This window comes from Lissotriton helveticus, chromosome 1_2, assembly GCF_964261635.1.
Source record: "Lissotriton helveticus chromosome 1_2, aLisHel1.1, whole genome shotgun sequence".
Taxonomy (NCBI): domain Eukaryota; kingdom Metazoa; phylum Chordata; class Amphibia; order Caudata; family Salamandridae; genus Lissotriton; species Lissotriton helveticus.
In genome coordinates, this window is record NC_136058.1 from 423,113,957 (window position 1) to 423,139,159 (window position 25,203).

The 25,203-nt window shown below is 47.1% G+C and overlaps 1 long non-coding RNA gene across 1 annotated transcript in view; it reads left to right on the forward strand.

Annotated features, from left to right (window-relative positions):
- The window catches only part of LOC144807996 (uncharacterized), a 98,769-nt gene that overhangs the window by 51,768 nt on the left and 21,798 nt on the right, over positions 1–25,203 (forward strand). The window lies entirely within an intron of this gene.

Genomic DNA, 25,203 nt, shown 5'->3' on the forward strand with positions numbered 1-25,203 from the left:
TGTCGCTCCCGGTGCTGTCTTCGGACAACATCATCCACGGTTTCAGCTCCGGCACCGATGGGTGACCAATTCACCTACAACCCGGCTCCATAATTTTTGCCTGGTTTCCAGGAAATGGATGACGGGGAGGACTGGGAGGGTTCTGAGGACCCTCTGGCACAGCAGTGCCAGTTAAGCCAGGACTGGGCAGATAAGCTAGGGGAGGCCAGTGGTCTATACACTTCACCTGACACTGGATTCGTCTCTCCTCCTTCCGTGGCCTTGGAGGAGGCTTCTACTTATAGCGTGGTATTGAACAGGGCAGCTAAGGCCTTGGCTCCCTGTTGTGGCCGTGAGGACTAACCTCCTCACTGAGGTGCTCAAACCGCAGGCATGCTCCTCGGAGCCTCTGCTGCCGGTTAACAACGCCCTCACCGATGTTCTGATGGGCACCTGCTCCAAGTCCTCTACAGGCCTCCCTGTGGATCGGAACATGGCCCGACGCCACCGCCCGGCTCCGGGCGACCCCTGCTTTCTGTTCTCCGGATCGGGAATCCAAAAGGTAATTTCAGTTTGGAAAGAAATTGTTCTCCTCTCTGAGTTTGAGGCTGTGGTCTGTCAACACCGCCTGCCTTTTGGGGCGTTACACCCACTCTCTGTGGGATACGGTTGCGCACGTGCTGCCACAGTGTCCGGAGGAGGCCCGGACACGGCTCGCCCAATCCCTGGTGGGTGGGCAGGATGCAGCACGGTACTCCATCAGGTGTGGACTCGCGGACTCGCTGGGCAGGGCGATTTCCATGACGGTGGCGATTCGTCGCCACGCCTGGCTGAGGTCTGCCAATTTCTGGGGAGAGGTCCAGGCCACGCTCATGGACCTGCCCTTCGATCGCCGTTGCCTCTTTGGTGACAAAGCGGATAGTGCGGTAGAGCATTTCAAGGACTCCAGGGCGAAGGCCAAGTCCTTGGGCCTAGGCCAGCGCCAGCAAACTTCCTCTTTTCATACCTTTTGTGGCCAAGGAAGTGGCGCAATACACATCCAGCCAGCCACAGGCCGCAGAACCAACCTCAACGCTTTCGTGGACGTGGTAACCGCTGTGGCGGTGCAGGGGGACAATGGCAGGGTCAGTCCACATCCACTCCCGCAGCATCTGCCTCAAAGCCTTCCTAGTCCGGCATTTCAGGCCCATTCGACGCAAGTGGGGGGGCAGGGTTCGCCATCACCTCCTCCACTGGTGTACCATCACGTCGGACAGGTGGGAGCTGCAAATCGTCCGAAGGGGCTACTCCCTCTCCTTCGAGGCGACCCCTCCAGCCATGCCACCGCAGTACCACCGCATGTCGGGGGATCACTTGCAACTTCTGCAAGAGGAAGTTACGGCCCTCTTGGCCAAGGGGGCTGTCGAGCTCATTCCTGGGCCAGAAGAAGGTTGTGGTTGTTATTCCCACTACTTTCTGGTTCCCAAGAAGGACAAAGGAGGCCTACACCCTATCTTGGACCTACGGAACATCAACAGCTTCCCCCGGAAGGAGAAGATCAAGATGCTGACATTGGCTCAGGTCTTAGCTGCCCTAGGCCCTGGAGACTGGATGGTGGCGTTGGAGTTGCAGGACGCTTATTTCCACATCCCCGTCCTGCCGGCCCACCGGCGCTACCTGCAGTTCACGGTTGGCCACGAGCACTTTTAGTTTACCGTGCTTCCCTTCGGCCTTACCAGCGCCCCTCGGGTGTTCACGAAAGTGATGCCGGTGGTCGCAGCTCATCTGCGCAGATCAGGGGTTCCAGTCTTCCCTATCTCGACGACTGGTTGTTGAAGGCGGGCTAGTCCCAGACAGTCGTCTCCCACCTACAGACTACGGCCGACCTCCTGCACCTGCTGGGGTTCTCCATCAACGTACCGAAGTCACACCTGTGCCCCTCTCAGAAGCTCCTCTACATCGGAGCGGTTCTGGACTTGGCGGAGTTTCGGGTTTATCTTCCTGAACAGCGGGTTCGGGATATTCAGGCTCTGATTACGATCTTTCAGCCTTTATCCCGGGTCTCGGTCAGGTTGACGCTGCGGCTGCAGGGGCTGATAGCCTCCTGCATCCTACTGGTGCATCACGCCAGGTGGCGGATGCGGGCTCTGCAGTGGGACCTGAAGTTTCAGTGGGCACAGCATCAGGGCAACCTGTCTGACCACGTCCTGATCTCGGAGGGCACTGCGAGACAGTTGCAGTGGTGGCTCACGGACCGCGATTGGGTCAGCGACAGATCCCTCTCCCTTCTTCAACCAGAGCACGTAGTGGTGACGGATGCATCCCTCCTGGGATGGGCGGGCCACATGGGAGAGGAGGAGATCAGATGCCTCTGGTCTCCACCGGAGCCCCGGCTCCATTCAACCTTCTGGAGCTGTGGGCGATCCGGCTTGCACTGAAGTCAAGTCAAGTCAAGTCATAACACTTATATAGCGCACTACATACCCAGAGGGTTTCAAGGCGCTTAGGAAGGGGAGGTGGATTATTTGTCAAATATCCACGTTTTAAGCTGCTTTCTGAACGCTAGGTGATTCTGGGTGAGGCGAAGGTAAGCGGGGAGTGAGTTCCATGTTTTGGCAGCCAGGTATGAGAAGGATCTGCCTCCCATGGTGGTTTTGTTGATGCGAGGTACAGTGGCGAAGGCTTGGCTGGAAGAGCGCAGTTGGCGGGAGGGGGTGTAGAAGGACAGTCGAAAGTTGAGGCAATCTGGTCCGATGTCGTAGAGTGATTTGTGTGCGTGGGTAAGCAGTCGGAAAGTAATCCTCTTATTGACGGGTAGCCAGTGGAGGTCTTTAAGGTGACCAGAGATGTGTTCGTTGCGTGGGATGTCTAATATGAGCCTGGCTGAGGCGTTTTGGATTCGTTGTAGTTTCTTCTGGAGTTTAGCGGTGGTACCTGCGTAGAGGGTGTTTCCGTAGTCCAGTCGGCTCGTGACTAGAGCGTGGGTGACTGTTTTCCTTGTTTCGGAGGGGATCCAGCGAAATGTTTTTCTGAGCATGCGAAGAATGTTAAAGCAGGAAGAGGATACGGCGCTGACTTGTCTGTTCATTGAGAGTGAAGAATCCAGGATGACGCCAAGGTTCCGTGCGTGGTCTGTCGGGATGGGTGCATTTCCGAGGGCTTCCGGCCACCAGGAGTCGTCGCATGCAGAGGGGGATTTACCTAAGATGAGGACTTCTGTTTTGTCTGAGTTCAGTTTCAGACGGCTTTGTTTCATCCATTCGGCGACTTCTTTCATTCCTTCGTGTAGGTTAGTTTTGGCGGTGCTGGGGTCCTTGGTGAGAGATAGGATCAGTTGAGTGTCATCCGCGTAAGAGATGATGTTGAGGTTGTGTTGGCGGGCGATGGCCGCGAGGGGGCTCATGTATACGTTGAAGAGGGTGGGACTGAGTGAGGATCCTTGTGGTACGCCGCAGATGATTTCAGAGGCCTCGGACTTGAATGGTGGGAGGCGGACTCTCTGGGTTCTTCCGGTGAGGAACGAGGTGATCCATTCCAGTGCCTTTCCTTGGATTCCGATGTTTCTGAGGCGTTGTAAAAGGGTGCTGTGGCAGACTGTGTCGAAGGCTGCAGAGAGGTCGAGGAGGATGAGGGCGACTGTGTCTCCATTGTCCAGTAGAGTTCGAATGTCGTCTGTTGCTGCGATGAGGGCGGTCTCAGTGCTGTGTTTGGCTCGGAAGCCAGATTGTGAGGGGTCGAGTGATTTGTTGTCTTCGAGGAAGGTGGAGAGCTGGTTGTTGACAGCTTTCTCGATGACTTTGGCCGGGAATGGAAGAAGTGAGATGGGGCGGTAGTTTTTGAGTTCGGTGGGGTCTGCTGTTGGTTTTTTCAGAAGGGCGGTGAGTTCAGCGTGTTTCCAGTCTTCTGGGAAGGTAGCGGAGTTGAAGGCATTCCTTTTCTCTGTCCGGGGAAGTGTAGTGCAGGTGTTCACGGACAACAGCACCGCCATGTGGTACTACAACAAACAGGGCAGGGTGGGGTTGTGGACCCTTTGTCAGGAGGCTCTGCGCCTCTGGACATGGCTGGAACGCCAGGGCATCACCCTGGTGGTTCAACACCTGGCAGGTTCCCTTAACGCCAGGGCGTACAAACTCAGCCGTCGGTGCATGATGGATCACAAATGTCGTCTGAACTCGGACGTGGCGCAAGGTCTCTTTCGGCAGTGGGGAGAGCTTTGGTTAGATCTATTCGCCACTGAAGAGAACACGCAATGTTATCCGTCCTGCGCGTTGAAATTTCCAAGGCGGTACTCGCTCTGAGACGCTTTTCGTCGTGAGTGGCGCTGCGGTCTGTTGTAAGCCTCACCGCCTATACCACTTCTGCCGAGAGTGCTGAAGAAGATCAGGCGAGACCGAGCCCAAGTCATCCTTGTGGCTCCGGACTGGGCACAAAGGTACTGGTATCCCGAGCTACTCAGCATGTCAGTCGATCCCCCAATTTGTCTGCTTCTTCAGGAGGACCTTCTGTCGCAGCAGCAGGGGACGGTCCTCCACCCAAACCTGTTCAGTCCCCACCTACATGCATGGAGATTGAGCGGCGACAGTTGAGGCCATTTGACTTGATTCCTGAAGTCTGTAATGTGATTCTGGCAGCCAGGCGTCGCTCCACAAAATCAGTATACGCCTGCAGGTGGAACAATTTTGTGGCTTGGTGCACTGTAAAGGCTGTGGATCTACTTTCCGCCCCCTTTCATAGGTTCTGCTCTTCCTTCTTTCTCTTGCCCAACAGGGCTCTGCTCTGGGCACTATCAAAGGCTATCTCTCGGCCTTTTCAGCCTTCAAGTCCCCAGTTGTAAATAGGTTCTTGAAAGGTATTACTCACATGTTCCCTACTGTTCCTTTCGTGATGCCTCAGTGGGACTTAACCCTTGTTCTAACCTATTTCATCTGTGCTCCTTTCAAGCCACTTCACAATTGCTCTCTTCATCTTCTGACTCTTAAGACTGCATTCCTGGTTGCCATCACCTCTGCCAGGAGAGTGAGTGAGCTCCAGGCTCTATCTTCTAAGCCTCCTTTCCTCTCTGTCCATCCGGACAAAGTTGTTTTGAGAACTCGTCCTTCTTTCCTGCCCAAGGTGGTTGCAGCCTTTCATATCGGGCAGTCTATCAGCTTGCCCACCTTCTTTCCGCCTCCGCATCCCTCGAAAGAGGAAGAGAGGCTCCTCCATCTGTACCTAAAACGTGCTCTCTCGTTCTTTCTAGAACGCACACGCCAGTTCTGGGTGGACGACCAGCTCTTTGTTGGTTACGTGGGCGCTAAGAAGGGATGGGCGGTGCACAAGAGAACCATCTCACGATGAGTCGTGTTGTGCATCAAGGTCTGTTATTCCTTGGCGAGGGCGGCGTCTAAGTACTCCGACGTCATCCCGGCGATCACGATGCCAACGACGGATGCATAGCTGCAGACGATGCCTAGCGACGCGCAGGGGTACTGCTGACGAAAACTTTCCGGATCCAGCCTGACGCCTGGGGATATTCTAAGGTAAGGAATCTAACATTAACTACTGTTTCTTACAGATATATTGTTACCGAAGGTAATTAACTTGTGCTTTTGTACTTGACTCTCAAGTTAGCGAGGGCGAGCAGTCACATAATTCTCAGCTTTGTAATGACGGCTGCTTGAACTCAGAGCTCAACAATAGATCAACAGCCTCGATTGAATAAATGACCAGCACGCTGCTTATATTGCCAAGACACATGTACTTTTAAAAATTCTTTTCATTGAACTTGTGCCCAATCGATAGTGTTGAAACCGAAAATGCGGTGCACATTAGTGAGAGTGCTAAGACCAAAAAGGCAAAGTCTGCAAATATGGAGTGAGTAACATAGCTTGGCTTGTCCTGATACTCCCTGGCCAAATCCCACTACATAAAACTAGATCGCAAAGATGGTACATATTTAACTTTCACTACTTCATGACGCGTCACATGGCCCGGTAGCTCTACCATCCCTCCCATATCTTTTACAATTTACAAGGGCAGCCCCTGCTGGGATACACCCTGTGTCCACCCGTTGATACCAATCAAGATCTGCTTCCCAATCTTCCACCCTGGGGGTGGGGGAGAGCTGGCTCCCCAACCGCTGCAATATTACGCTTGCCAAACGCCGAAGCCAGGGCCAGTCATATTCTGCTAAAATTATGCCATGTCACCTCACTCATAATATTCAGGAGGTGCCATTCGGCCCCCATGGGGATCGCTAGTCCCATGACCTGGGACATTATTCTCATGATCTCTACCCAGTAGCATTGAATTACCGGACAACTCCACACCACATTAAAAAAAGCCCCCCCTCACATTCCCTTACACAGAGAGGTGGCCGCCCACCCTATTCGGTGCAACAAAGCTCTGGAGTAGTAGGTCCTATGTTGGATCTGTAGTTAAATTAGACCAAAACGAGTTCTAATTGCCACCTCCCTGGCACCCTGAATGGCCTCAACCCAATCGCCATCGCCAAGTGTGCCTAGATCCCTCTGCCACACAGCTCTCCGCGTACCCAAGGGATCCAGAGAACTGTAGATCAACTTCCTATAGATGGTTCAGATTGCTTTTTCGGTCAGGGGATTAGTTAGCAGCTGGTCCTCCAGTGGGGATGCATCAAGCAACTGCCCCCCTTCCCGTATGTGACTTTGCAGAACGTGATCCACCTGCAAATGTCAGAACCGTTTTAGTCACCTAATTTATACTTTTGTTGTATGATCGTGAAGGACACAAGTGCCTGTCCCCTCCACACATCGCCCGGCCGTTCTAAGCTAATCAATCCCCATTTTGTGAAGCGCTGCAATCCTCCCACTGCACTTGAAGAGATCACCATCATATAGTGGAATAATTTCAGTCAGCTTACCATTTCAGCCTAAACACTTGGTAGCCTCTTTCCACACCCTTACCACTGTTTGGGTATGAGTAGGTAGGGTGCACTCATACTTTCTTCGATAGAGCAACGGGGTGGGGTAACCTCTCTTGCCCATGGCCAATCTATCTACCCGGTAAGCAGGATCCTTACGGTCCGCAAAAACCCAGTTGTTGACTGCCATCAGCTGCGTGGCCCAGTAATACTTGAGAATGCTCCGGACCGCCGGTCCACCTTAATAAACTCCCCTCTGCACCTTACTCAGTGCGGAGCGCCACCATCCCACAACAGCAGCCAAAGTTCTCAGACTACCTTTTGAAAGAAAATCTCTGTAGGGATCTTAAAGGACATTTTTTGCACGATGTACTAGAGGCCCTGGAGGGTCATCACTTTAAATAGGGCGACCCGGCCTAGTAAGGAGAGCGGGAGTGCCCACTAGTGTGGAGGATCCCTGCGAAGCCGATCTAATTTCGGGAGCATGTTCCTGCCTGTGGCCCTCTTGTAATGAACACAACCAAATATTTAAAGCCATGTAGTGCCACCCGAACTGTGCACCTAGAGTGCAGCCGCAGGCTCCCTGCCACCAGCAGGAATATTAAGGACTTCTTCCAATTGATCTTATATCCTGAATAATCTTTAAATATGTGAATAATGTGTAGGATTCGTTCACTCAAGAAGACTGATTACGTGTCCTGTAGCAAAACGTCAGTGTAGAGGGAGATTCTCTCATCCCACTCCTGATCAACTGGAGTACCCCATATGAGAGGTCCTGGCGAACCCACCCACGTGTGAAGAGTATAGGAGACAAGGAACATTACTGACGGACGGCAAAGACTCGGGAACTGTATTATTGACGCGCATGCACGCTAGAGGGGCCACATACAAGAGCTTGATAGCAGTTCCACTGGTTCAGCAAAGGAATTCCCTGTTGCATTTGGTACTCCATTAAGGTGTCGGGAGATTTAAGCGCCTTCCCTGGTGTTGCATAAAGACCGATTGATCAGGATGATCCACTGTTGAAATTACTGTCCGCAGGCAGATCGCCAGGGCCTACGCAAGGACCTTAGTCTCAAAATTAAGCAGGGAAAAAGGCCAGTTGCTGGTTCATCCATTTTTGGGATGACCACCACCTCAGAAGTTCTTTGGTCCTCTTATTTTCAGGCAGTCTGAAACCTCCTCTGGAGGCATTCCCTGATTTTATCCATCATGCTTTTATATAATTCTAAGGGTAGCTCATCAGGCCCCGTCGCTTGCCCTGTTTGCAAGGTTCCTATTGTCTTATTTATTGAGTCTATTGTCAGGTCTTTGTCTAGTGTGTCTAGGTCCTTATTTGTTAGCATTGGCAGGGTCAGGTCTTTCAGGAAGTCTCTCCCAGTATTTCCGTCCCATTGTTGTCTGTGTCCTCAAGGATTCCATTCCGTCCTTTGTCTTGTGCAAGCAACTCATTGGCTTTATCACCGACATCATAGAGACAATGCTGGGTAGCCAGCACACAAATGCCCGCTATTTTCCATTAGTGCTCTTAATGTGTGCTGCTTCAGTTGATGGTGTAATGGGAGAGAAACTGATTCCCCACGTGCCTAGCGATCCTCCAGGAAAGCACATTCCCTGTTCTGAGCCTCGCACTTCAATTTACGTTCCTTCGGCATTCCCCCAATCAAGGCTTGTGTCTGGCCTCGAATCACTGCCTTGAATTCATCCTATAGCACGCAAGCTGATTCAACAGGCCGCCCGTTCTCCTTAAAATAGAAGTCTGCTCCATCTCTCATATGAGCTTTAAACGTCTTGTCTTTTAAATATCACGGATCAACACTTGGGGGTAGCATGAAGTCCACAACCGGACCATCGAGTTGCACCTCCACCAGCGAATGGTCTGAGATTCCCCCTGCTATGTGCGTAGCAGCTCTAAAATCAACAGTCTGGGTGAAAGGATGGTGCAGGCATGCCAGACTACCATTTGCAGCAGACAGGTGCGTCCGGTTCTGATCCCCTCTTCCCCTCTAGGGGCCTTTAGGAGTATCATGAATATAGTGTAGGTGCAGTTCTGTCATTCTAGTCACCCCAATAAGAAGAGGTGCCGCTCCGTTGATTTTGGTTGGTTTTTAGGAGGCCAAAAACTTGAGGTGGTAAAGTCCTATACTTTTTTGGGGAAAATTATCATGGCTAACTTGAGTGAGAAACTCCACATAGAACATTGCACACGCAAAGCTATTGCCCATGGCAAAGGTCTAAGCTCTCTTTACCATGCAACGGGGAAACGGCACTTTCCGATTTTATTGGAAGTGTACAGATCAAAAATCCCCGCTACAATACTGTATGGTATTGAACTTATCGATATGAAAAAGTGGGACTTTTGCCATAAGATAGAGGGTAAACTTCTAAGATCTCTCTCCTCCCTAAACAACGCGTGTCCCTTAGCGGCCTGCAGGCTGGATTTTGGACTCAGGAGTACCTGGGTACAGGGACTATCTGCCCTTGTTAGATGGGTGGCCTGCCTTGCAAGAGCTAAGGTAGGGACAATGAGAGCTATCCTCAAAAGTGAACTACTGGGTAATTTCAATGAGTTTTCTCAACTTGTGCGTAATTTTCGAAAAGCTGTAATCCTCCTCAAATTAGATGAATCTGCTTTGTTTTTGTATTCTTCTTTACAGTTAAAATTAGTCTTAAAAGCAGCTTCATGGGACTTGTGTTTCCAGACGGATAAAAAAGTAATTTGTGGAAAAAGAAAGGTAGAGCATCTCCTTGATTCCTATCTGTGGAAACTCCCTCAGCCCTATGTAAGATGGAACCTACCACATGGTATCCGTAGATTTTGGTTTCTTTTACGCTATGATTTATTACCGTTAAATCGACTGTTATCTAAATGGAATGGCTCCTCTCCTCTGTGTAATTTTTGTAAAGTAAATATCCAGGACTGTATGCATGTGTTGCTGGTCTGCCCGGCGCTTCGTAAATTACGATGTGAATGGATAAAAGTAATCTGTTTGAATCTTGGCATTGTCACTTTGAACGATTTCCTGCTTGCACTTTATTCCCCCCCGAATGAAATGTTCTGTTCTTATATTTTTAACTTCTTTAAAGGGTTTTTAGCTATTTATTAATATGTCTATGGAGATGTACCTTGACTGTCCGATTTGTGTAGTTTTTTGATTCATATGTCAGTTCCGTATTTATCTGTGGATATTTTTTGTACTCTTCTTTGAGCAATGTAATGGTCGCGCTGAAACTGTTGTGTGTTATATCTTGTATATTTTATGTGGCCCTCTTTGAGAGCCAAAATCATAATAAATTGAATTGAATTGAATAGTCACCCCAATGCGTTTATGCTCTGTCGTAAGCGTTTTACCCTTTCACAGGATGGGTCAGTCTTGTCTGGGTCTCTTTCCTGTTTCCCGGCACTTGAATAGCACGCGCAAACACTCGAGAGAGCAGTGACCCACCAGCAGGCTTTTGTGGAGTGCTTTTGTCCTGGATATAGTGCTACATTCAGTAGGACACCCACTCTGTTTTTTCTTTGCAGTTGCCTGAAGATCAGCAGTCCCAAGGTAGCAGTCACACTAGGCCTGTCGGTAAGTGCAGCCCCTCTGGAGGCCCGACCGTCAGCAATTGAGCCCACACTGTGGCCGGCTGGACCACAGGCATAAGCCCAGACAGGGTGTTCGACACTGGAGTAAGTGTAGTCCCTCATGGGCCTCTAACACAGAGTAGTCTGGAATTCAGCCACTAAAAGCCCAACTCAGGCTTTCCAGGAAGCCAGTAGATTCAGACCCTGTGTTAGGAATTTGGCAAATGCAACCTTGAACGGGCGGGTTGGCAGCACACAATCGTCCAACTGGGCCTCAACAATCACGTTGTCGCAGCGTACTATTTTCTGCCCTGAACTGTTGGGAGAGTCTTGGGGGTGGAGAAGGGGGTGTCCCTTAGACTAGGGGTTTACTCTGTCGCACCCTCACATTGCATTTATCCTCCGCACACCAACACCCTAAGCACGCACTTGGTGTTAGCTCAAAGTTTGGGCACAGGTAAAGAAATGGAGCATTACATGGGGGTGTCAGTAGGACACCACTACACTGATGCAAATATCTCATCAGGCTATTGATCCATACAACAGGGTGCATTGCCACCTCCGCTCTAGCTGTTAAACCCATGACAGTCCTCTGACTCAAATAAGGGCACAATTCGTGTGACCCTCCAGGTCACAGGACCAGTCCAAGACCTCTCATAGTCCCTTGTTAGAAGTTGCACAGTGCTGGAGTGGCAGAAAAATCTCATGTAATTGTTTTTTTTTATTACTTTGTAGTGGATTTACCCCAGTAACGTCCAGTTACAAGTTTGACGCCATGGACTGGGCAGTTGCCACGAGGAACAGATTCTTCTGCCTGTCAAACCACATGCCATTCACTATTTCATAGTGTTTTCCTGCTTTTATTTACCACTTGTATTCAGCAGGTGGTAGATATATGCATGTGGTTGGTTGGGGGTAGATAGGTGAAGCAGGGGAGGAAAGGGGAAAGCATTTTCTAACAGAGGGAGTAAGGTAAATTGTTATTTGCATGATTAACAAAAATCTTACGATTACTGCATTCTTAAAGGAAACACACCAATTTAAATACAGACCAACAATTTTAAAATTTCAAAAAATCCAAATTAGTTTTCTTAAATAACATAAACACAATTTATAGACATTACATTGTAGCAGGGTTTCCGTTCTCCCACAGAACTGTGCACAGAGATCTAGAACCTGGGTGAGTTAGGATGACCCAAAACTCACCTTTGTTTCAGAAATCCCCTTACCAAGCTAGCTACAGTGTCTCATCGGTAGTAATAACTTACCAATGACTTAGACAATCCAGAACATGAACTTAGAATACCTCAGGTATCGTGGAACACATGAACACTCTTTCGTTATATAATCATTCCAAACCGAAACTGGGAGGCAAAGAATACACGTGCAAGTTTGAAATGTTTATTTTTCAATGCAGCATTCTCAAACGCAGTATCTTGTATAATATCAACATACATATTATAAAAATCAGAGTCAGCAGCATAGTCACTAATCCATAGTAAGCAAAAGGTGATAGCATGTTATGATGCAAAAATCTATAGAATTCTGTATCACCTATATTTCGCGCACCCTAATTAGCATAATATATTATATCTAAGAAGGTCTCATCTGGGTTCTAGCAGGGCGGACCCATACCTCTAATTCTCAGTAGGAGGAGATCACATCAACAGCTACCAGCTCTCTGCATGCGAAGCATCAAGTGTGTTGATTCATTCCCTGTAACTGTATCTTAAACCCGCGTAGAGCCCAATGTTGGCAGCAACATTATTTGTGTTATGTCTAACGTGGTGCGAGGATCAGGCCTTCAGCAACCTTGTGTTAGGTTATTCTTAGATTGTGCAGTTCTCGGTGTACAGACAGTTGTACCAAGTGTACCAAGCACGACTGATACTAGAGCAATAACATATTATTCTCAAATAAATCACATCTTTCGTCTAGGTTGAAAGCTACAATAACAATTAGGTGTCGTGTGCAAACTCAAGCTGAAAGAAAATATTGCGTTTAAACATTTAATAAGCTCATGCTAACTTAACACAATATATAGAACCGTAGTAACCATATGACACCCCCCCAATGATCCGAGGACGGTTTAAAAAGGAGAAAACACAAGCTAATACCATATGAAAGGTAAAACATGAAAGCAGAGTTCAATTATATTGAGCCAAGCTAAATGTATGCAAATGTATGTAAAATTTTAAAAACAAAAATATGTATGAATGCCTATAGTGGCCACACAAAATATAAAAGTCAAACTTAAGGCCTACTCTCAGTTCATAGGCCCAGAACATATGAAAGTCGAATGTTCGTATTGAAAAAGGCACCATTCAGAATTACTAAAAAGTCACGTGCCATAATAATGAAAGTCTTCAAAGTCACTCATGGGTTGAATGAATATGCAAAATAGGTAGCTACAGCTTCCAACATGAAATCACTGTCATCATTCGAAAACAGTTCAGCCATCCAATTAAGCAATGGGAAAGAACATACGTGCTCCTCCAACACCGATTCCTCTAGCAACATCAGAGGACAACTCAGTGGGTTCTCGAGAACACTATGTGCCAGAAAGTCATGCGCCGCTGCGAATATGTCCCACTGACCCATTAGTCCATGCATCGCTGCCACAGCCATAACCCTTTCGCCAGAACAGACCAACTCGTGAGCCACTACGGGGTTCATCAGCTGATCAAAATCGACGTCAGGAGAAGTCGGTAAACAGAGACACAAATCAATGGCCCAGTCGAAATCACAGCTCAGGCAATGAAACACAGGCTGGACACATGTGAAATAGGAAAATCGGAACGATAATCCAAAAGCCGTGCTTAAAGTCGCAAGCGGCAAGGAGACATAGTAATAAAGCATCCGGTTGCGAAACTGCATCAGTAGGGGCTGAGCGTTTCCTTGCGCAGGATGGGCATCCATGTTTTATAAAGTAAAATATCACCAGAACGCCTGCAGCCAAAGCCAGAAAAACAGGAAATCCGCCAAACAGGCTTGCGAATATAGAATGAAAGAACGCAGGGATAATACCAAATACTTTTTCAAATGTAGTCACGAGACCACTGCTAACCAATTTAAAAAAATGAGCCAGGCCTACTGTGGAGGAGGCATTGAAGATTTGATGAACCAGCTCGGAGAAATGAAACGGCAAATCAGTATTTAAAAGTGCCTGCACCTCTGTTAGCTATGTGAAGGACATAAGTTTCGCGGGCAGAGCTCAGGGCCACCTGCTTTTGAGACAATAGGGCTCTTATACGGCTTAAACCATTGAACTCAGCTTTCAAGGTTGCTATTCGTGGCCAAATTGAAACTTCTGAATTCCCATGCGTGGGTGGATATAACACATTCTTGCAACAAACCACCCTCTCTGAAATGGTTACCACATAAGCGATACCGGCCTGTAACCCACAACACAGTTCGTTATTCAAAAGTAAATAACTACCGTTGGACAATAAAGTGAACGTGGGAACTATTGCAGGAACTGGTGTCCCTTTCAAAACACAGGCCAAATTAGGTTTGTCCTGATTACAAGAACCATGCAACTGGATGTGTCTGCATATTAGTGAACGGTCAGGCGACTGTGTACATTCTTCACCATTCAGATTCACTTCATTTCCCTCTTTTAGGCATCTGTAAGTGTATGGTAAAGAACATGTCTCATGGAGGAAAGCACTGCCTAATGGTTCATATCACCCTATAGCCATATATTTCATACAATTTTTAAATTTATACAGAGCAAAAGGCAAGGGAATAACACCATGGATAAGCCATGTAGCAGCAGTTACCTCAGCCACAGAAAAGGGCAAGGATTCCAATTTTTCAATGTGTAACATAGAAAATGATGCATCTCTCATTGAAAGCATGCGCTGTTTTTCAGTCAAATTAAATGGGGCAAATAGTGATGAGACGTTCATAAAATTCCAAGGCACTCGACCAGACTTCAGAGTCTGTAGTGTCCAAGCAAACTGCATCACAGAACGCAATTGATTTTGACCATGATATAACACGGACACTTCATCATGTACAATGTCAACAACAGAAGACACAATATTGTTCAACGTGTAAATTCGGGAAGAAAGCGTGTTAATACTGTTATCGACAACTGCAAGCACCTTTTCTAAATTTGCTTGATCAATAGCTCTCATGCGTTTAGCAGCCTCAATTTGGGAAACTTTCCAAATTTCATTGTAAATCGCATACAGCCATCGTTTAGATCTACCTTTAGCTGGGCCTTTTATAAAATCATTCAAATCCACATTTTCATTTAATTGAGACAGATTGTATTGTATTGTGGCATACTTGTATAGCGCGACCTGTCACCACCAAGGGCATCCTGGCGCTTGACTGCAGCTAATGTGGAATGTTGCAACCAATTCTGACACAGCTTTCCCACAGAATAAGTTGTGACAGTATAGTCTTCTTCAAAACGGGGATCGGGTCTGACTTCTGTCAACCCTTCAGCCAAACCCAGAAAACGGCGTTGGCAGAATCAGCACTCCTATGCCATATCAGCCAACCCTTGGAATCCAAACTGGAAATGTTAAAGGATGAATTGTGCAAAAGAGCTTGCAACTCATGAATGGACAAATCAGTAAAATTACCCCAACCTGAATATTCCTCTAAATCTGGGATGGTCGGTGTATTTAATTTTTTAGAAGTAGCCAATCCAAAGCATGTTGTTTGGAAAATGGATGAATTTAGAAACAACATGTGATTCGGGATGAGACATGCACGGTGCAAAGCCTCAGTGCCTTGTACCTGCCAATCTTTGTACCCCAAACCGATTTAAGGTCAATTGTTCCTTTCCAAAACTCGTAGCCATCTACAGCCAACCTGTCTAGAAAGGACTTCGAATACAGCAATTTTGTATCGGTAAGTCTAACTTTGGACATGGACTTTTGTGTCATTTTGAAATAAAATGACTCTGGATTTGATAGATTAAAGTCTGTGAAATATGTGTATTTTTTCAGAAACGTATTGGAGCTGCCACCTAAAGGAGCAGGGCAATGTTCCCATTGTGTATAATTTACAGCGACCCTCCTTGAATTTGTCTTATGCAAAAAATTATTACCATAGTGTTGACAACAAAACAAATCACCATAATTAATAGAATCTAAATACAGATCCTCAGCATCGAAGGCAGCATAATATTTCAAATCAGAGAATAATGCTTCTACGGCCTGAATATCCCAATCATCAGAACGTACATTTTGTTTAATCACATCTCCCATGTTTACTCTAAGCACATTTGGAACATTAATCACTTCAGTGGGTCCATATATCTGAAACCTAACCGCATCCCACCCAATCCCATCAAGGACAGGCCAAGCAGTAATGTTAACTGTATTTAAGTTTCGTTTCAGTCTGTGCGCTGAATGTGAAGAGGAAAGAGGGGCCAATGTTCCATTAAGGTACCGAATTCCTGTTCTTTCTTTAACGTAGTGACCATCGATCAGGCGGAAAAAATAAAACACAAAACCAATTGACATAAAAAGGTAAAATGAAAATAGGATCAACCAAATGTATGTCCAAGGGGGAATTAAAAAATGTTTTTTAAACAACGTGGCATATTTTGCAATAGTTGAGGGTTTCTTTGAAGGTTCCGAAACAGAGTCAAAAGAGAATCTGGACTGGTTGGCCAAACGAGTCTGCAAATCAGGCATCGATAAATCAGCAGGATAGGTGTAGTTCAACTCATCAATGTTAGTTACAGGAATAGTATTTAATAAAGGACTGGATATGGCAGGCATCTTGAGGGACACCTCATGTTCTGCACCAGATGTAATAGCCAGCACAGAGTGCCTCACCATGGAAGGACAGGATACAGCCGGTGTCATGCTATGAAGAATCGGCCACCCTGTGTGTCTTGACATTGTCAATAGAAATAAATCTGTTTTCCTTACCACCTGGAAGTGGTGGTAAAATGACTGTTCTTGTGCCCTTCACTCCAAGAACTCGAACCGGTGCTCGATATGAGGGACCAAACTCTTTCTTGTTATCGATCTTCTCTCGAACCAGTTCTCCAACTTGGGGTAGCCAGCCAACTACCGGGATCTGCAGCGCATCATCCGATGTGGAGGGCAAATGTTCCTTTGCAAGACTGTCTCTGGTCTTTTGTAGATTCTGTAAAACATTGCAATGTTCATCTACGTCAAAGGCCGTGGCCTGGGCCTTGCAGTCCAGCCCATCGAGGTCAGGGACATACATCTTGATACCAAAGAACATTTCGTATGGGGTCCGCCCACCCAGAGACCTTCTAGGGAGATTATTAAGCGCAAGCTGCACACCTATGAGGTGGGCTAACCAGTTACTGCCAGTGCCTATAACTCGAGCTGTCAAATATTGCTTTAAGTCGCGGTTCATTCGTTCAACTACACTGTTACCCTCAGGTCTGTAGGGACTCGAAAACTTGACTTGGACCCCCATCGAAACCATAGCATCCTTATACGCCTTAGAGGCAAAAGCCGGACCCTGATCCGAATGGAAGGTACCACAGGCAAAAATTCCCACAAAGACTCGCAAATCCTTAATGACGTGAATCAGCGCTCCGATGTGGCCATACCCACACAAAGCGTGTGCATGAATCAACTGCTACTAAGATGTACTTGTATGCAGTATCAGAAGAAAATGGACCGCAGTGATCCAAATAAACGCATCCAAGCGGTTTATTCGAGATGTACAACCGTGTCTGAGGCGGACGCGCAGCAGTTGAAGGCTTAATCTGCTGGCAAATGTCACATTAAAGAACATAATCGCGCGTCTGTTTGTACAGTCCCCGCCACCAGAATCTTTGTTGTAGCTGAGTTACAGTGGCTGAGACGCCCGCATGCGCAGACGCCACACCTTCATGAGCCGCTGCAATCAAAGCAGCCCTGCGATCCGAGTTGGGAACTAGACGTTCGCCAACATCAGGGATTTTCACATAAGGAACCTTATCGGGACTTAAGTGGTATGTGTATTTAGAAGGGAACCCCGCAGGATATTTACTTCCCTTCTCCGTTGCAGCAACTGATGTCATCATCTATCTTGCTTTTGGACCTCGTGACCGCTGCAACTAAGTATTTTGATACCGCTGACTTCGCTGCTTCATCAGCAAGCGAATTGCCAACAGCGTGAACCCCCACGCGCTGATGACCGAGAGTATGAATCACAAACACGAGTGGCAACTTCCCTTTAAGTTCCGCCACTCGGACCCAGATCATTTTATGTTTTATTGTGCTACCTTTGGAATCACGAAACTCATTCTGAATCCAAAAGAACAAGTTTTCATTGTAAGACTGGACACAGTAGTAAGAGTCACTTACGATCAAAGTTGTCACACTAGGATCTGCGTACTCCAATGCAAGCATCAGAGCACGAAGCTCTGCTAATTGTGCGGTGCAGTCCCCAAGCGTCTGCATGTGCACGACACTGGACTTGAACTCATCGTTCACCATTGCACCGACCACAATGGCGCAAGCGGAAACGTAGGCATGTTTAGAGCCATGCGCAACCTGCGCAGAACCATCAGTGTAAATGATGCAATGGAAATCCTCCAACGGCCGCATTGCTAATGGAGCAGGATGAACAAATTCATACTGTAAATACTCCTGCGACCGTAAAGTGGCGTCAAAAATAAACGTGACATCCTGGGACGTCAAGGACGCAGCCCATTGAATCCACCGAGGGTGCAAAGCTTTGGAATTAGGTACACTGGCTTTCGTAACCGCCTCTAAGGCAGGACACGGGGTAACAACCAACATGCGTTTTCCCTGTGACATGGCACGTTCCTTAAGAATCGCAATCTGCACAGCCGTTAAAACTTTTTCCACCGTGGAAAAGCGCAGTTCAGCCGAAGTGTACAAGTGTGACTTGTAAGCAATAGGTACTGTATCTCCTTCATTAAAAATCAGGTACGTGAAACCCACCGCCCCAGGGATAATTCTTATCACCAGGTTGGTCTGGTTATCACAAGTCTGTAAGTATTCAGAAGCGAGCAAATCAGCCTGCAAAGACTGTAGAATGGCTGAATGCTCAGGCAGCCAGCATGATTTGGAAAAAGATGGTTGTATCAAAGCATACAAAGGCTTGATACGCTGGGCATATTCCGGAATGTAAGTCCTCCCGAAATTCAAAAAGCCCAGCAGAGATTGTAATTTTTTCAGTGTTGTCGGAGAACGCAACTGTGCGCATTTCTCCAGGATGTGGGGTGCTAAACCCTTCCCTTCGTTGTTAAGCTCGTAACCTAGAAACAACACTGTGTACTCTGCAATGTGCGACTTTGCAAAGTTAAACTTGTAACCTATGTCAGCAAAGTTACAAATTATGGTATTTACTCGACACAGATGCTCCCAAAGATCGTCGTCTGTGAGATAAATGTCATCCACATACGAACAAGCAACTGGGTCGAAGCCCTCCAGAAGAGAGACAATGCGGGCGGAGAATACTCCAGGACTGTTCTTATAGCCCATTGGGAGACGCCGAAACATTTTTTGCACACCCCCGCATGTAAAACTGGTCCATTGGGAACTTAGACCGTCTAATCTATGGGCATAAAAACCATTGGAAATGTCAAGCGTGGTTTTGAACCGTTTACGCTCAAGACTATTCACTAAAGCAGAGCCATGAGTATTCTGTACTGCACAGTTACGGCAATGCGAGTTCAAATGCCTATAATCCAAAACCAAACGATATGAGCCGTTCGGCTTGTTCACAGTAAAAAGGGGGTTATTCATCGGTGACACATACGTTTCAATAACACCTTGATATTCCAATTGTTCAAGGATAGCTGCGACTGAAGCTTTGGCTTCATGCCGTATGGGATATTGAGGTTGAGGCTGTGGCTGAGACCGTAAAGGAATCTCGTGGCTTGGTGACAATTTATCCCAGCCACACTGATTACGGTACACAGCCGGCGCAAGCGCCAGAGCCCACTCTTCTGCAAAATGCAGCGCTTCCACTCTCGGCACAGTGTGCGCGAAACTGGGCAGGATTACCTCCTCCCCTCGCGGAGCTGCGAGAACAAAAGGTGGGGGCCAGTCAGCCTCCGAAAGCAAAATGTCATACCCCTTTTTCAGTTCGCTGCATGTCACCTTCAATTAACAGGACAATTTCAAAAAGCCGTTCAGGGGGAGCAACATGTGTATCAGCGGTTTCAATCACAACATAAGTATCAGTCGCTGTCACCTTCAACAGTGGACGGAGGGCCTCTCTCACTATGGTAATCTCTGCTGCGCTGTCCAGCAAGGTCAGAGCCCACGTCAGATTCCGAAGCCGCGTTCTCACTATCTGGGGCATAACGATGCGCTGTCAGGGCGGCGACTTTCTTCGTGGCAAACTGTGGTCTCTTGGGCGTAGAGCCTTCCTGCTGCCCTCCACTGTTTCGCGGGCGGGGCTGACCACGTCCTTGCTGGCCACCCCGGCCCCTGCCGCCCCCTCCACCACCGGTTGACGGAGCCGATGAGTCCTGAAAGGAACGAGGAGAGCGTTGGTCAGATGCCTGAAACCTCTCAGGCGATTTAATCATCGCGCGGTCACGCAAATCATAAACACGATCCGACTGCGCAGGTAACGGAGCCGCAGGAGCAGAAACCTGTGTTTGTTGTTGTTGTTGCTTACCCTGAGTCTGCTTTTAGGCCAATTTTGTTTCTTGGACTTTTGACCACTAGTTTCCGATGTCTGGCCCTGGGGTTGCTTCTTCTCCTTATCAGGAAAAGCTTTAACCCCCATGGCATTGCGGCCAACCGTTTTATAAGCAGCCACAATTATCCTCGCCAACCGTCGGGGTCGTTCGGCCTCGGGAACCAACGCCAATGCGTTAGCAACCTGAAAGTTCACTGCATCCCCCTTGACATTCGCAAGGATCAGATCGCAAACTACATCAAAGGAGCCACACATGCGCATACCCAATTCAACAGCCGACTCTGGTCCGTGATCGTCTTGAACAAGTTTAAGGACCCCACCTAGATTGGTCACAGACGGGGTGCCATAGCACCTCGAATAGACCGCTGCAAAAGTCTTACCTCAGGTCTCACAGTCAACAAGTTCAGGTGCCAAATCTTTCGGTAAACTTAGTGTAAGAATCCGGTGCTTATCACCCGGACTCGTGTTGGGAAACACAGCTTCCAGCTGGCCGAATTTCTCAGCAAGCCAGAACGGAAAATCATCCTTGTCCTGGGGCTTTTTACCCATCACGGAATTCACCATGACCGGATTGATTTTCAGACCAGCATGTTCTGAACGAAGCTGTGCACCCCTAGGGGCCGCGTCCTGAACATTACGGCTAGTGTAATGAACAAGCGCTCTAATCACTTCCACCGCGACTTCATGAAGCCGCCGCAGATCTCCCACGTTACAAGTGGCGCGTTGAGGGTGAGGAGTGAATCCAGCCAAAGCGGGCCAAGGTGTGCCCGGAATGGACAAAGGACCTAACCTCGAAGCGGATAAAGCGTGCGGTAGGGCGCCACCAAACCAAACTCCATGCTGCCAAGCATCAATAGGAACCTCCAGTGCTCTGTATGGAGCATACGCAGCCGGTACAGCTGAGGCAGTGTATGAATGGAACACTCCAGAATTAGCGTCCACTGGCGGAACTGTCACACACGAATAAAACAGTTTGTACGGGTAAGCATGTTCCGCACTCACTACCAGAACAACAGCCAAGCCTTCCACAGGAACATCATAAGTCCGCAAATGGTCACGCACCGCAATGCGGCTATGCTGCGGGATGTCCACAGCTTGTGCCATGTCAGCACAGGAATATGAAAAAACAAAGATTACTTTGTAGCACAACTGGGTAGTAATTCAAAGAAACCGTTTACAGATAGATTCAAGCTTGTAAAAGACCTATTTCAAAAATAGGTAGGTTTTTCCGACACCGCCGTTTTCCGGAAACGGGAATGAAGGCGTTAAGGTTTGAATGATACACTACTCGAGTGTCATGATATAAGGCCAATCAACGTATGGGCGCCATGTAGCAGGGTTTCCGTTCTCCCACAGAACTGTGCACAGAGATCTAGAACCTGGGTGAGTTAGGATGACCCAAAACTCACCTTTGTTTCAGAAATCCCCTTACCAAGCTAGCTACAGTGTCTCATCGGTAGTAATAACTTACCAATGACTTAGACAATCCAGAACATGAACTTAGAATACCTCAGGTATAGTGGAACACATGAACACTCTTTCGTTATATAATCATTCCAAACTGAAACTGGGAGGCAAAGAATACACGTGCAAGTTTGAAATGTTTATTTTTCAATGCAGCATTCTCAAACGCAGTATCTTGTATAATATCAACATACATATTATAAAAATCAGAGTCAGCAGCATAGTCACTAATCCATAGTAAGCAAAAGGTGATAGCATGTTATGATGCAAAAATCTATAGAATTCTGTATCACCTATATTTCGCGCATCCTAATTAGCATATTATATTATATCTAAGAAGGTCTCATCTGGGTTCTAGCAGGGCGGACCCATACCTCTAATTCTCAGTAGGAGGAGATCACATCAACAGCTACCAGCTCTCTGCATGCGAAACATCAAGTGTGTTGATTAATTCCCTGTAACTGTATCTTAAACCCGCGTAGAGCCCAATGTTGGCAGCAACATTATTTGTGTTATGTCTAACGTGGTGCGAGGATTAGGCCTTCAGCAACCTTGTGTTAGGTTATTCTTAGAGTGTGCAGTTCTCGGTGTACAGACAGTTGTACCAAGTGTACCAAGCCCGACTGATACTAGAGCAATAACATATTATTCTCAAATAAATCACATCTTTCGTCTAGGTTGAAAGCTACAATAACAATTAGGTGTCGTGTGCAAACTCAAGCTGAAAAAAAATATTGCGTTTAAACATTTAATAAGCTCATGCTAACTTAACACAATATATAGAAACGTAGTAACCATATGACAACATCAGACCATCATCTTTCCAGGACTTAATATCAATTGTGTCAATTAATATTTCTGTAATTTATGTGTGATGTCATAAAAATAGTCCTAAATGTTGTCCTTAATTATCTTAGACTTCCAGATTTCCTGTGGGCAACTCACAAGTATCCAACTTCTTTTTAACAAGCATTAAAAATTTAGTAAAATTGGCGTTCATTTTAATACGCGATGGTCTAAAAAAAGCTACCATGACATGTCTGCAGGTACGAACCATCTTGCCGTATTGCCAACACTAACTGTTTGCTCTTCATTTTATGTTTGTCTATAACTGTTTTAATATCTTATGTATATGAAATATTCATCAACTATATGATCAACTGTTATGTAATAATGTGAAGAAAAGATATATTTATAAATAACAAAAATACTATAAAAAGATAAAAATATTTGCAAGAATCTTAAAATAAATAAAAGAAATAATATTTTTCTATTTGATTTGTTGGGTGACTTTCTCACTTATCACTGGCCACTGATATATATATATATATATATATATATATATATATATATATATATATATATATACATATATATATATATATATATATATATATATATATATATATATATATATATATATATATATATATATATATATATATATATATATATATATATAAAAATTATGGTGAATATCATACAGTTTTTATAAGTTTGCATATTTACTTGACTATAGACCGTTTCCAACCTGGTACGAACAACTCTGCCAATGAAGCAGTTTTTCAAATATCGTTTTCTTTCTGCCATCATTAGAACACATACACAAACAAAATGCAAAATACTTTTGTCCCATAGGTTGCATAGGCTGCACATAGTCGGCTTAGATGGTCTCAACCAGGGTACTAAATGTTTTAAGCCAGATCGTGCTTTCATAAAGGTGTTTTTGGTTTGTAGAGACCATGGTATTTCTAAATATGGTTGGACCTTAAGACTCGTATATTCCTGAACCAACATCCATGCGTGGGATCTCCTAATAAACAGTTCTTTGTCTTTTAAAAGTGACATTTTTTTATTTATTTTAATTTTCAAAAACCTTTATTAAGGAATATCAACATGGCAGACACAATACACTGTGCAGAACCGCCGCGCGCGGTAGCAAGATAAATTACAATACAGACATTGAGTTGCAATTGGGTTACGTTTACAGCAATTCAGTAAAACCAGGAATGTTAAAGTCACAGAACCACAGTCCAGGGCTACAGCCTCCCAAGGGGAAGCGCGCATAGAAGCACAATAACAGATGAAAGTCTAAAGCAGCAGGGGTGCAGATAGGGAGGTGGGAGCATTCACTAACCAACACCGGCGGCCGCCACGGACCCAGGGCCGGCGGCGAGAGCAGGAGAGATAGCACCGCTGGTGTGGGAGCGGGAAAGGAGATAGACGACCGGGGGGCCCAAATGTCGACAGGGCGGGACCTGGCTGGCATTAAATACCAAAACTCAGAGAAGAGTCTGGCATCGAGAGACATCCTCGAACCAACTCTCGACCCTAGGAGCAGGCCGCCGACCCCTACACATGGCCACCCTACGTCTGGCGAGTACCAAAAGCATCGAAATCAGGCGGCGGGAAGCATCAGGGTAAAACTTAAGAAAGCCAAGAAGGCACAGGGGAGGGTCTGGGCGCACTGCAGCACCGGTGATGTCAGAGACGGTGGAGCACACTGCCTGCCAGAACTCAGAGACCTTGGGGCAGAGCCAAGCTGGGCAAAGTCTGTGGTGGGAGCAGCGCAACGCATACAAGTATCGCCAGGCGTGAGCTCGAACCAGTGGAGCAGCACTGGGGTGCGGTACAGTCTGTGCAAGTACTTGAAGTGGATCAGGCGGAGCCAGTAATTCGGGGACAACTTTTTGGTTTGGTTACAGCAATACAACCAGTCGGCCTCCGAAATGTCAATTCCAAAGTCTGCGCGATCCGATGAGATGGGGGCAGACCCCAAGGACAAAGCGTACAGTTTGGTGACTAACTTGTGCGGCGACGTGGAAGTATGAATGATCCCCAGAGCCGGGAGAGTGGGCTGGGGCTGAGGCAATGTGGAGTGCAGTTTCTGGCAAGTGGCACGTAACTGATAAAATAGTAGCGTGTCCTGCAACCCCGGAGACTCTGGAAGAGTGTAAAAGGAATTCTCTGGGTAAAGATCCGCCACCGTTCTCAGGCCCAAACGCGCCGCGTGTCGGGACATGCTGGAAGACTGGAGTGAAGGGAAATCTGGGTGATCCGAAAGTCAGGCGCACCCATCCCACCGGCAGACATAGGGAGGGTGAGGATATCGTAGGCCACCCTGGGTTGTTCACCTGCCCAAATACACAAAATGACTAGAGAGCGAAGTTTGCGAAAGAAATGAGAGGTGAGGGGGATAGGTATGTTCAAGAAGAGATAGAGGAATTTAGGCAGGACCACCATTTTTGGTATGGTGATACAGCCAGCCAAGGATAGCGGCAGTTGGCTCCATGAAGGGATTCTGGATTCAAGCCAATCAACAGCCCGCCCTAAGTTTGACCTCCACAATTCATCCGAATCTGTACTTAACCAGATGCCCAAATAGCGTGTGGGGCCAGATGCCCACACAAATGGAAAGTCCGGTGTGAAGGGGACAGTAGCATCAGTCAGGGAAAATAGGGCCGACTTACTCTAGTTCATCTGGATGCCCGAAAGCCCGCCAAAACGTATGATTTCCCGAACCAGGGGGCTAAGGTTTTCCTGGGGGTGGCAGATGTATAGGGTGACGTCATCCGTATACATTGAGACCAGGAGAGAGCGGGAAGAGAAACCAATGCCCCTGTGTGTATGGTGCTGCTGTAGCCTGGGAGCCAGGGGCTCCATGGCGATGGCAAAAAGCATGGGCGATAACGTACACCCCAGGCGAGTGCCA